The sequence below is a fragment of the Nelumbo lutea genome, chromosome 1 (genome assembly GCF_056320005.1).
Source record: "Nelumbo lutea isolate HS-2025 chromosome 1, American lotus-T2T, whole genome shotgun sequence".
Lineage (NCBI taxonomy): Eukaryota > Viridiplantae > Streptophyta > Magnoliopsida > Proteales > Nelumbonaceae > Nelumbo > Nelumbo lutea.
In genome coordinates this window covers 141577755-141587825 of record NC_142684.1, presented here as the reverse complement: position 1 = coordinate 141587825, position 10071 = coordinate 141577755, and the positions used below count along the sequence as shown (strand labels likewise).

At 35.4% G+C, this 10071-nt stretch overlaps 1 pseudogene; it reads right to left on the bottom strand.

The window, feature by feature from the left end:
* Positions 1-5982: 5982 nt before the first annotated feature.
* Positions 5983-7031, bottom strand: LOC148877997 (uncharacterized; annotated as a pseudogene).
* Positions 7032-10071: the final 3040 nt, after the last annotated feature.

Genomic DNA, 10071 nt, shown 5'->3' with positions numbered 1-10071 from the left:
AAGTATTATTTTATTTATTTAAAAAATCATCATAAATGTCTTCATTCAATCTTTTATTATTAAAATAGTATAAAAGGTAAAATAGTCAAAACTCATCATTCATTGTACAATAACTAAATTAATCGTAAAGAAGTGTTATTCGAATTCGTCCATTATAATATTTGAATAATCTAAATTTGATTCGATTAAGTCGAATCTTGAATTCGGATTCGGATTTTGAATATCGTTTACACCCCTAATTAGATTTGGAATCCCATTGTTCTATTAGGAGAGAGTCTGATACACTTGGGCTATTGAGACTAAGAACCCGGTGAAGCTAATGGAAAGCTCCCAACTAGTCACCAACCTGAGAAGCTCATAGGTGGAAGTTTGAAGACTGGTGACCTTAGACATGGATCTAGGTGTCATACCCGAACCTCATGTATCATACAGCACATGTCAATCTAGTCATTTAGGGTGTCAGCCACCTCCACTCTCTTTGCCTACTTGCCCCTTATGGCGTCCACATAAAATCATAACATAAAATAAAAAATCAATTAAAATAAATAAAAAGTCAAGAGTCCAATAAACCTAAAATAAAATGATAAAAATAAAAACATATAATAATAAATAAAAAATAATTGTTTGCATTTAATTGTACGAGTGATTTTGTTATAGCATCAAGGATGGTACCGACTGTTTGGCTAGACATATGGCCACTCATCCAAAAACTAATAATAATCAAAATCAATCACAAATTGGGTGTGGTGTTTTGGATCATTTTCAATATTTTCAATAAAAAATGAGGCAAGAATTAGGTAAATATATTGCACATGTTGAACAACCATTTTTATTAGTTGAAGACCCTAGGTTAGAAAGATTTTTACAGCAATTAGTAATCTCCTAATTTAAAAAGGTTTCTATACATTTAGAGCATATGCTATAAAATTTTTTATTCATATAAACAATTTAATTTTATATTTTCCAACTATTATTCTAAAATTGAACTTACATCACTTCCAAATATAATATAAGTTATATTTATGTTATGAGGCATTTAATTGATGAGCATTGGCTTTTATAAAGAAGAATTTTAAGTTTTACAAGACTTGAATGACCATATACTAGTTCAATAATTTCTAAATACTTTAAATACTTATGAAATTGAAAATAATTTTTTTATATTAGTTTTGGTAGCGCCAGTACTGATTCAATATTAATTATTTTAAAATATTAATTAAAAGTATGTTTAAATGGTAAATTATTTCAATTAGATGTGCATGTCACATATTAAATTTATATGTTTGAGATGCTTTAAATATTATTTCTTCTCGTGTTTCTAAAATTAGAAATTATAGTATATATTAGAAGTTCTGGTATAAGAAAACAAGAATTTAAATGTTTATATCAAAATATAGTTTAAAATATAGAAATTTTCTATTAAATGTTCAACATAGGTGGAATTCCAACTATTCTATGCTAGAAAGTTATATTTCTACAAAGACATTCTTACTAATTACAATGTGTATAAAAGATTTTTACAAATTTTTTATCATACAACAAATGCATTTTCGGGTGTTTATACCCAACTTCTTTTATTTTAGTTAATCAATTATTTATAATTAGTGAATGTTTTTTAAAATATAGAAATAATTTAAAATTTTAAAATATTATTAATGTAATGGTAGTTAAATTTAAAAAATATAGAAAAAATATTTCTCCTCTATATTGCTTAGTTGCAATATTAGATCTTAGGATTAAGATGTTAAAATATTATTAACATGCCTCACCACTGATCTCACATCCACATCCCACCATTGTATTGGGAACATCTTTCATGAATAATAAATAGGAAAATTCCTAAACAATAATACCCTAAACTTTGGGGGTTGTGTCAAGTCAATCCTTGAACTTTAAAATGTGACTCTATAATGCCGTTTCAAATTTTGTTTAATAAGTCATTGCCAAAAACAATCTATTAATAAATAAGTGAAATGATAGAAATACCCATAAAGTGCCATCTAATATTCTTTATCTACCACTTCCACATAAACCAATTCAAGAACAAAGTGGCTTGAATTGATAGAATTTCAATCGCAACATTCATTCTCAACAACGATCATCAAACCTTGCCAAGACATAGAGTGTTCATCATCAAATATTTGAAAACCTGAGCACCAAGAACTGCCATAGTAGCGGCTTTAATCATTGTCGTTTCAAAAGCCACTCAACAGTAAGAGTTCACATGTGCGCCCCCACAGCACATCCCACCTTGTATTAGAAATATAGAGTTCACATGCATGCCCTCTTGTAGAAATCGTTTGAATATTAGAAGATATTCTATTACCTTATATATCATAATCTTAGCTGTAAACTTCTAGAATTTAGGTTGTAATTATGCTCTATAAATTAGCTAGTTGTCGTTTTGTTCTTTTTCTCCTAATTTGTAAGCTTCTATACTTGTATAAATTCTCTGTCTACTACAGAATGAATTATGGAATTCAGTATTCCTTTTCTTTCGTGTTTTAGTTCCTATTGTTTTCATAGTATCAGAGCAAATACTGATCATTGAATCCTATAACCCTCAATCGACATGAGTGAAGAAAATTCCTCAAATACAACCAAAAGTTAAGCATATGTTTGAACATAATACCTCTTCCCCTTATTTTCTGAATTCATCTGATAATCCAGGCACAATTCTAGTTTCTTGTCTCCTCAAATGTGAGAATTATCCAACATAGAAACATGCTATGGTGAATGCTCTTCGAGCCAAAAATAAGTTGTGTTTTGTTGATGGCTCTCTACCCAAACCAGACGACGATGATCAAGAAACTCAAGCTTGGGAAAAATGTAACTCAAATGCAATCTTCTTTCAATAAGTAGATTGACAAAAGCCCTTCAGTGTTCAGTCACATTTTTTCCATCATTTTGTGTCTTGTAGGACCTCAAATCGAAGAAATTGATTGGAATTGGTGAATTATGTGATGGCATATACTACTTCCGTGAGCTTCAATTACCATTTACTACAGCTACATCTCTTCCTTCCTCATCCACCTTATGGCATGAACGATTATGTCATCTTTCATTTGATTGATTATCTCTAATTCCTGAATTATCTAGTTTATCTTTAAAAAAACTGAACAAATGTGGTGATGTGTTCCATCGAGCTAAACAAACTCGAAATGTTTTTCCTTTAAGCAATAATAAATCTGATTTCCCTTTTGATTTGGTTCATTGTGACATTTGGGGTCCTTATAAGACCCCATCTCTTTCCGGTGCTCATTATTTTCTTACTATTGTGGATGATTGCACAAGATGCACATGGGTTTATCTCCTCAAACACAAGTCAGAAGCACAAAAACACTTCATTCAATTTCATGCTATGGTTAATACCCAGTTTAGTCGTTGTATCAAACAAGTTAGGAGTGATAATGGTCTAGAATTTACTGCTGGTCCTATGTCTAACTTTTTTTCTCTTAATAGTATTTCACATCAAACATCTTGTGTTGATAACCCGCAACAAAATGGAATAGTAGAGCGTAAGCATCGTCACTTATTAGAGGTTGCTCGTGCTCTTCGATTCCAAGAAAATCTACCAATCAAATTTTGGGATGAATGTGTTATGACTGCAGCCTATCTAATAAATTATACTCCTATACTTAAATTGTCTATCAAGAGTCCTTATGAGATGTTATTTTCAAAGCCTCCATTATACTCTCATTTACGTGTCTTTGGTTGTTTGTGTTATGTGCATGATAAAAATCGATCAAAAGATAAGTTTGCAACTCATTCCAAGCCTTGTATTTTTATTGGTTATCCTATGGGACAAAAGGGATATAGAGTTTATGACATGAAATCGCACAAAATCTTTACATCACGAGATGTCATTTTTTATGAAAATCAATTCCCTTTTCATTCTCACAACCCTCCAAAAGAACCAAATGTAGTTGTTCCTTTACCAATTATTGATTCTTTGGAGACATCAACTGTTATGCCTCCTTGTCACAATTCCCAAATACAATGTCCACAAACTGATCTTGAAGATAATATTAACACACCTGCCTTCGTTGACTCTAACCATGAGGTTACATCATCATCACAAGACTCACCTACACAAATCTCGACCAAACAATCAAGTCCCACACAAAATTCTCTTCCTAACTCATCACGACCTCAAATGACTCGTCGCCTTCCCTCTCGTCTTGATGATTATGTGTATCAGCTTCCTGGAGTAGATAAGCTATCACAGCCTACATCCAACGCAATTTCTTCAGGTACTCTTTATCCTATGTCATGTCATTTGTCTTATTCTCGTTTTGTTCCATCTCATCAAGTTTTTCTTGCTAATATTGCTGTTGTTAGTGAGTCTAAATCCTTTTCCCAGGCTGTCAAAGACCCGAAATGGTGTGAGGCTATGAAATAGGAAATTTCTACTCTAGAGAAAAATCGTGCTTGGAGTTTAGTGTCATTACCCTCAGGGAAGAAACCAGTTGGTTCTCGTTGGGTATACAAAGTAAAATAAAAGTCAGATGGTTCTGTTGAGTGCTATAAGGCACGGTTGGTAGCCCAAGGATATACACAAATTGAAGGTTTGGATTATACCGAAACCTTTGCTCCCGTTGCAAAATTAACTACTGTTAGGTGTTTGTTGGCTGTTGCTGCTGCAAAAAAAATTGGGAATTACATCAATTAGATGTGAATAACACTTTTCTCCATGGTAATTTACATGAAGAAGTTTATATGTCTCCTCCTCCGAGTTATCTTTCACCAAGTGATACTCGTGTTTGTCAACTTCATAAATCTTTGTATGGGCTAAAGCAGGCTCCTCGTCAATGGTTTGAAAAGTTTTCTTTGTCGTTGAGGAAATTTGGCTTCGTACAATCTCATAATGATCATTCTCTCTTTACTTTGACTGAAGGTACTTCTTTTCTTGCTCTCCTTGTCTATGTGGATGACATGATTATTGTCGGGAATGATGTTTTGTAGATTCAAAAGCTAAAAAATTATCTCAGTACATGTTTTTCTATAAAGGATCTTGGTACTTTTAAGTATTTTCTTGGCTTAGAGCTTGTCCGTTCTCCTCTAGGGATATCTCTTTGCCAGCGCAAATACACTCTTGACCTCTTGAAAGAAACAGGAATGTCTGGTAGTAAACCATCTTCTTTTCCTATTTCGCAACAACATCGACTGTCTTTAGATTGTGATGAATCGTTAAAAGACCCAAGCCAATATCATCGCTTAATTGGACATCTCATTTATCTCACTGTTTCTTGGCCCGATATTACTTATGCAGTACAACTTCTCAGTCAATTCATGCAAAAACCTTGTCATCCTCATCTTGATGTTGCCTATCATGTTCCTCGTTACTTGAAGAGTTCTCCTGGTCAAGGTCTTTTTTTCCCTTCAAATAGTGATTTTTGGATCAAAGCTTACTGTGATGCCGACTGGGCAAGTTGTTCGATGACACGATGATCTATTACAGGGTATTACATTTTCCTTGGTGCGGCTCCTACCTCTTGGAAATCCAAGAAACAACCCATAGTCTCGCGCTCCTCTACAGAATCAGAAAATCGGTCTATGGCTTCTACAACTAGTGAGCTAATATGGTTACGTGGTTTACTTGCTGATCTTTCCCTATCACATTCTCAACCAATGCTTTTGCATTGTGACAATCAATCGGCTTTACACATTGCTGCAAATCCCGTCTTCCATGAGTGCACTAAACACATTGAAATCGACTGCCATTTCATTCGTGAACACCTACAATCTGGCATCATTGCTACAAAATATGTTTCAACTCAATTCCAACTGACAGATATCTTAACTAAAACTTTGGGACGTGATCGTTTTCATTTTGTTCTTTGCAAGTTGGGCATTCAAGATCTCCATGCTTGAAGAGGGATCTTGAAGAAATCGTTTGAATATTAGAAGATATTTTGTTACCTTATATATCATAATCTTAGCTGTACCCAATGAGCTCCAATTGTCCTTTGATTAATCCGATTACAACATCATTAAATGATCGTTGGATGGGATGGCTTCCAAGCCTTAGAACTCCTCCGGTTGCCATGCCAAATTTGGCATAGCTGGGGCTTCCCACCAGAATGCATTTTGAGCGGTTCCATCACTAACTAAAGGTTGAAACCCAGAACTACTGTTTGATTCCTGAATTGCGAACTGTGAAATTTACTCCTGTTATTGCTTGCAGTCAAACTCAAGTTGACCTGGAAACAGCCGCAAAGGTTCTTTAATCAAGTGGACATTGATGGCCAGATCCGTCTGGCTCTGCCGGTCCACAACATTTGAATTATCTGCTAATTCATTCGAATTGGAAGAAGTGGAAATGTTGAGAGACACATCGACCTCTTTTTCGCTTGAAAATTCAGGTGTAACAAGTTCAGAACCCAAACTTGAATTCTGAGTCAAGAACTTGGCAAAAACAACGGCAAGATCGATGTTTGAAGCATCTGTGGCTGCTGTTGTCGGCACCACCGTTGAATTCGCAACCGATGACGAGCCATCTCCAGAAAAACCGAGGGAGATGGAGACGGCTTTGGTCGATGGAAACTTTGAAGATTTCGCTCGATGGGTTATCTTAAACTGCCACGAACTGGTACATTTGGTAGAGATCCACCTTTGGTCCAGTACCTTCGACAACCCTTACAGAAGTATCGAGGCTGTGATAGGTTGTAGTTGTTATAGTAACAGAATTTTGTGTTTGTAGAGGCGCATGGAGGGCAGTTGGGAGCTACTTCGACGGTGGGCTTCCATCTGTCATCCATCACCGAGGATCTGGATGAGCATGGGAGCATTTTATTACCTGATGTGAACATCATTTATGACCACAACTGACAGGAAGGGGGAATATAAAAGGATATATGGACTTGAGAACTATGGTAGGGGAACATTGGAGGAGAGCGGAATTGTTGATACTATGAGCCGTGGTCGGTTCTAGCCTCGTAGGGCTGGGGCGAAGGTGGGTAGAGGCGGCGTTGCCGGAGGTGGGCGGAGTTGTTATCGGAAGTTGTTGGAGGCGGCGGTAACGCTGATACATGGTGGTCATTGAAGTTCATGAAACTAGGGCGTAAGTGGTTTGGAGGAGAAAAAAAGAAGAATAATGTATTTATCTTTTTTTAACATATTTTTTAAAAAGTTAATCTATTTTAAAAAATTTATTAAAAGAATTGCTTTTATTAATATTCCTTAACAACTATAATATCTCTAATGACAAATACGGGTGACGATGAAATATCATCGGGTGATGCTCTTGTACTCTGTACAATGATCGTGGTCCGCTCTGTCTTGTATTCGTGGGTCACAGCCGTAAATTCTCCGCATCGTATCGTCATTCATCAGTGGTCCATCTCTTTTACCTTTCTTTCGGGCACCTACCCACCATTGGTTCAAACTTCCAAGTGGGCTCTCGCTTCCAACTTCGACGTCTATTTTTTTTTCTTTTCTTTTGTTCCATTATGAAATTAGAAAAATCTATAACTATCAATAATAAATGTGGTAATTAATCCGATGGTATTCATCAAAATTCACGGTTCTGATAGGTTAAAGTTACTTGTATGATACCTTTCCCGGCAATATAGACTTATGTCTTTTTTTAGGACAATTCCAAAATAGTACCTTGAAGTTTAGGATAGTATTAAGTTAATATCTCAATTTTAAAAGGCGTCATTGTACTATTCAAATTTTCAAAAATTGTTAACTTTGTCCTCGCCGATAACCAAATGTTAATTAGCTTATAAAAGAACATAAATATTCTTTTATTTAATTTTCTTTATTTATCGCATTCACATAAATTTCACCAGATTATTTAAAGGGGTAATAACATATAAGGGCAATTTTTGCGATTTAATATCAATAAAAGTAATACTTTTAGAAATTTTAAAAAATAGGCTAACTTTTTAAAAATAATATCAATAAAAGTAATATTTATCATTTTCTTATTGCCATTTGTTCACCAGCACCGCCCGCCACCACCATCCACTGCCACCCGTCGCCACCCATCTTCGCCTCCGCCTCCGGCAACGTTGTTGGAGGTGGCCGGAGGCAAAGGTGGCAGCGGTAGCGCTAGCGGTCATTCTTCTGCCCAGCACCACCACCGCTGCCGCCACCTCTGTCTCCACCCACCTCCAGCAACGTTGCCAGAGGCAGAGGCGGAGGTGGTGACATTGGGCAGAGAAATGACTACCAGCACCGCTGTCGCCACCTCCGGCAACACTGTCGAAGGCGGAGACGGCAGCTGGCAGCAGCGGACGGTGGTGGCAGGCGAGGGCGGGCGGCGTTGATGAACAAATGGCAAGAAGAATGATGAACAATATTTTTGCCCTTTATTGATATTATTTTTAAAAAATTAACCTATTTTTAAAATATTATTTTTATTAATATTAAACCCAAAAAGTTGCCCTTATATGCTATTATCCCTTTAAAGACACTTCTATTCGTCGAGACACTTTTCAAAATGCCCTTACCACAATTGCAACAAGTCGCAGAGGTTGGTGAAGTTACAAGCGGGATATCAGGGAATTGGAGGAGCTACTTTCCAAGTTAAACCCCATGGCTGAAGAATTTGTTCCTCCTTCCCTCGTTAACCATGGATCAGGGAGTGGCCTTTTCATGCTAACAACTTTCTCCTGTCAATCCGTCACTTAATATTTGGGCCATGAAATTGAGTTGCAGAAGTGAGCGCTCGAAGGGGTTCTTCCTAGTGTTGCAGAAGTGAGCGCCTGGATTTGCAAGAGCTGGGGTAGGAAGAACAAAACAGAGGTAAGGCTGATGTATGCTTCATGTTTCGAAGGAAACAAAATGGTTTGAAATAAAGCAGCGAAACAATGATCCAAAAGTTAAAGAAAAAATAACAAATCATATCTGTATAAAGAAACAAGTAAACTAAAATTTATTTTAGGACCAAACAGGACTCAAGATCCTCTTGTTTGTGGAGTGCAAACAAAGAAGACATCATGTTTTCGAAAGATTACCCAAATTAAAAGGGTGTTCTATCTTCTATGATTGATAAAAAAAGATAGAAACAAATACAATTGTCATTTCAGAAAAACAATTGTTTTTTTTAGATGTTGCGTTTGTTTTTGTTTTAAGAAACAAAATCTTGCATATTACCGAACAGCCATTAAGTTGTACACAAATAAACAACTTATAACTATAATTGTGATAGGGGAAAAACCTTATACATTTCCAAATTCTTTATCCATTTCATTGTTCAAATTATAGCAATTATAACTACCATACGAGCACATAGGGGGAAAGAATAAGCCGAGTACCGAACTAGGAATTGGAATTCTGCATTTCCCGAAGAATTTGAGTGCTTTTCATTTGCTTTAAAAGAACAGAGACCCAATCCCATCACGCATGTGATCTTAAAGTTATGAAACAGTACAATGTTGATTTAACTACATAACGAGTTCTTCATCCAATCAATAAGAAAATCCATATTGACAACGGTAGAAAAGTTCTTGAACTTGAATTACGGAAAGCAAGCTCATGCATAACAAAATCACAGAAAAATATACACTCAATTTCTTTATGGTTTCGAACTAGGAACATAGAATTGAGATGGTTAGCTTTGCATAGTTAATGTTGCTAACTGTGTTTGGTTATAATTCAAATAAATTTGCACAAATGCAAAACTATACCAGTGCAAATGATTTGAGTATAAATTTTAATCTATTTCTATTTCAAATTTTAGCTTATTTTGTTTGATTACAGTACAAATAAAAACAAAGCAGAATAAAATAAAATCCAAAACAAAATTAAACAAGAATTTGCATTTTTTTCATTTTCATTCTCATACATTTATACTAACACAAATAAATTTACACTGCAACTAAACACAACTTAAAGGACAAAACTCTTGAGAGGGTCTACTTTTCACTTCATGCGGTTGAAAGTCTATAGGATGTATAGAAGTTCGAACTACAAAAGAGGACCACAGAGGTGGGAGAAGCATTATCCAACCAAAGACACGATGAGGTCGGTTTTTACGAAAAACACAGAGGTAAGGCTGATGTTAGGGAGTCGGTTTTTGTTTATTTCGAATTCAGATCTGGAGGCAGTGAAAACTTCAAG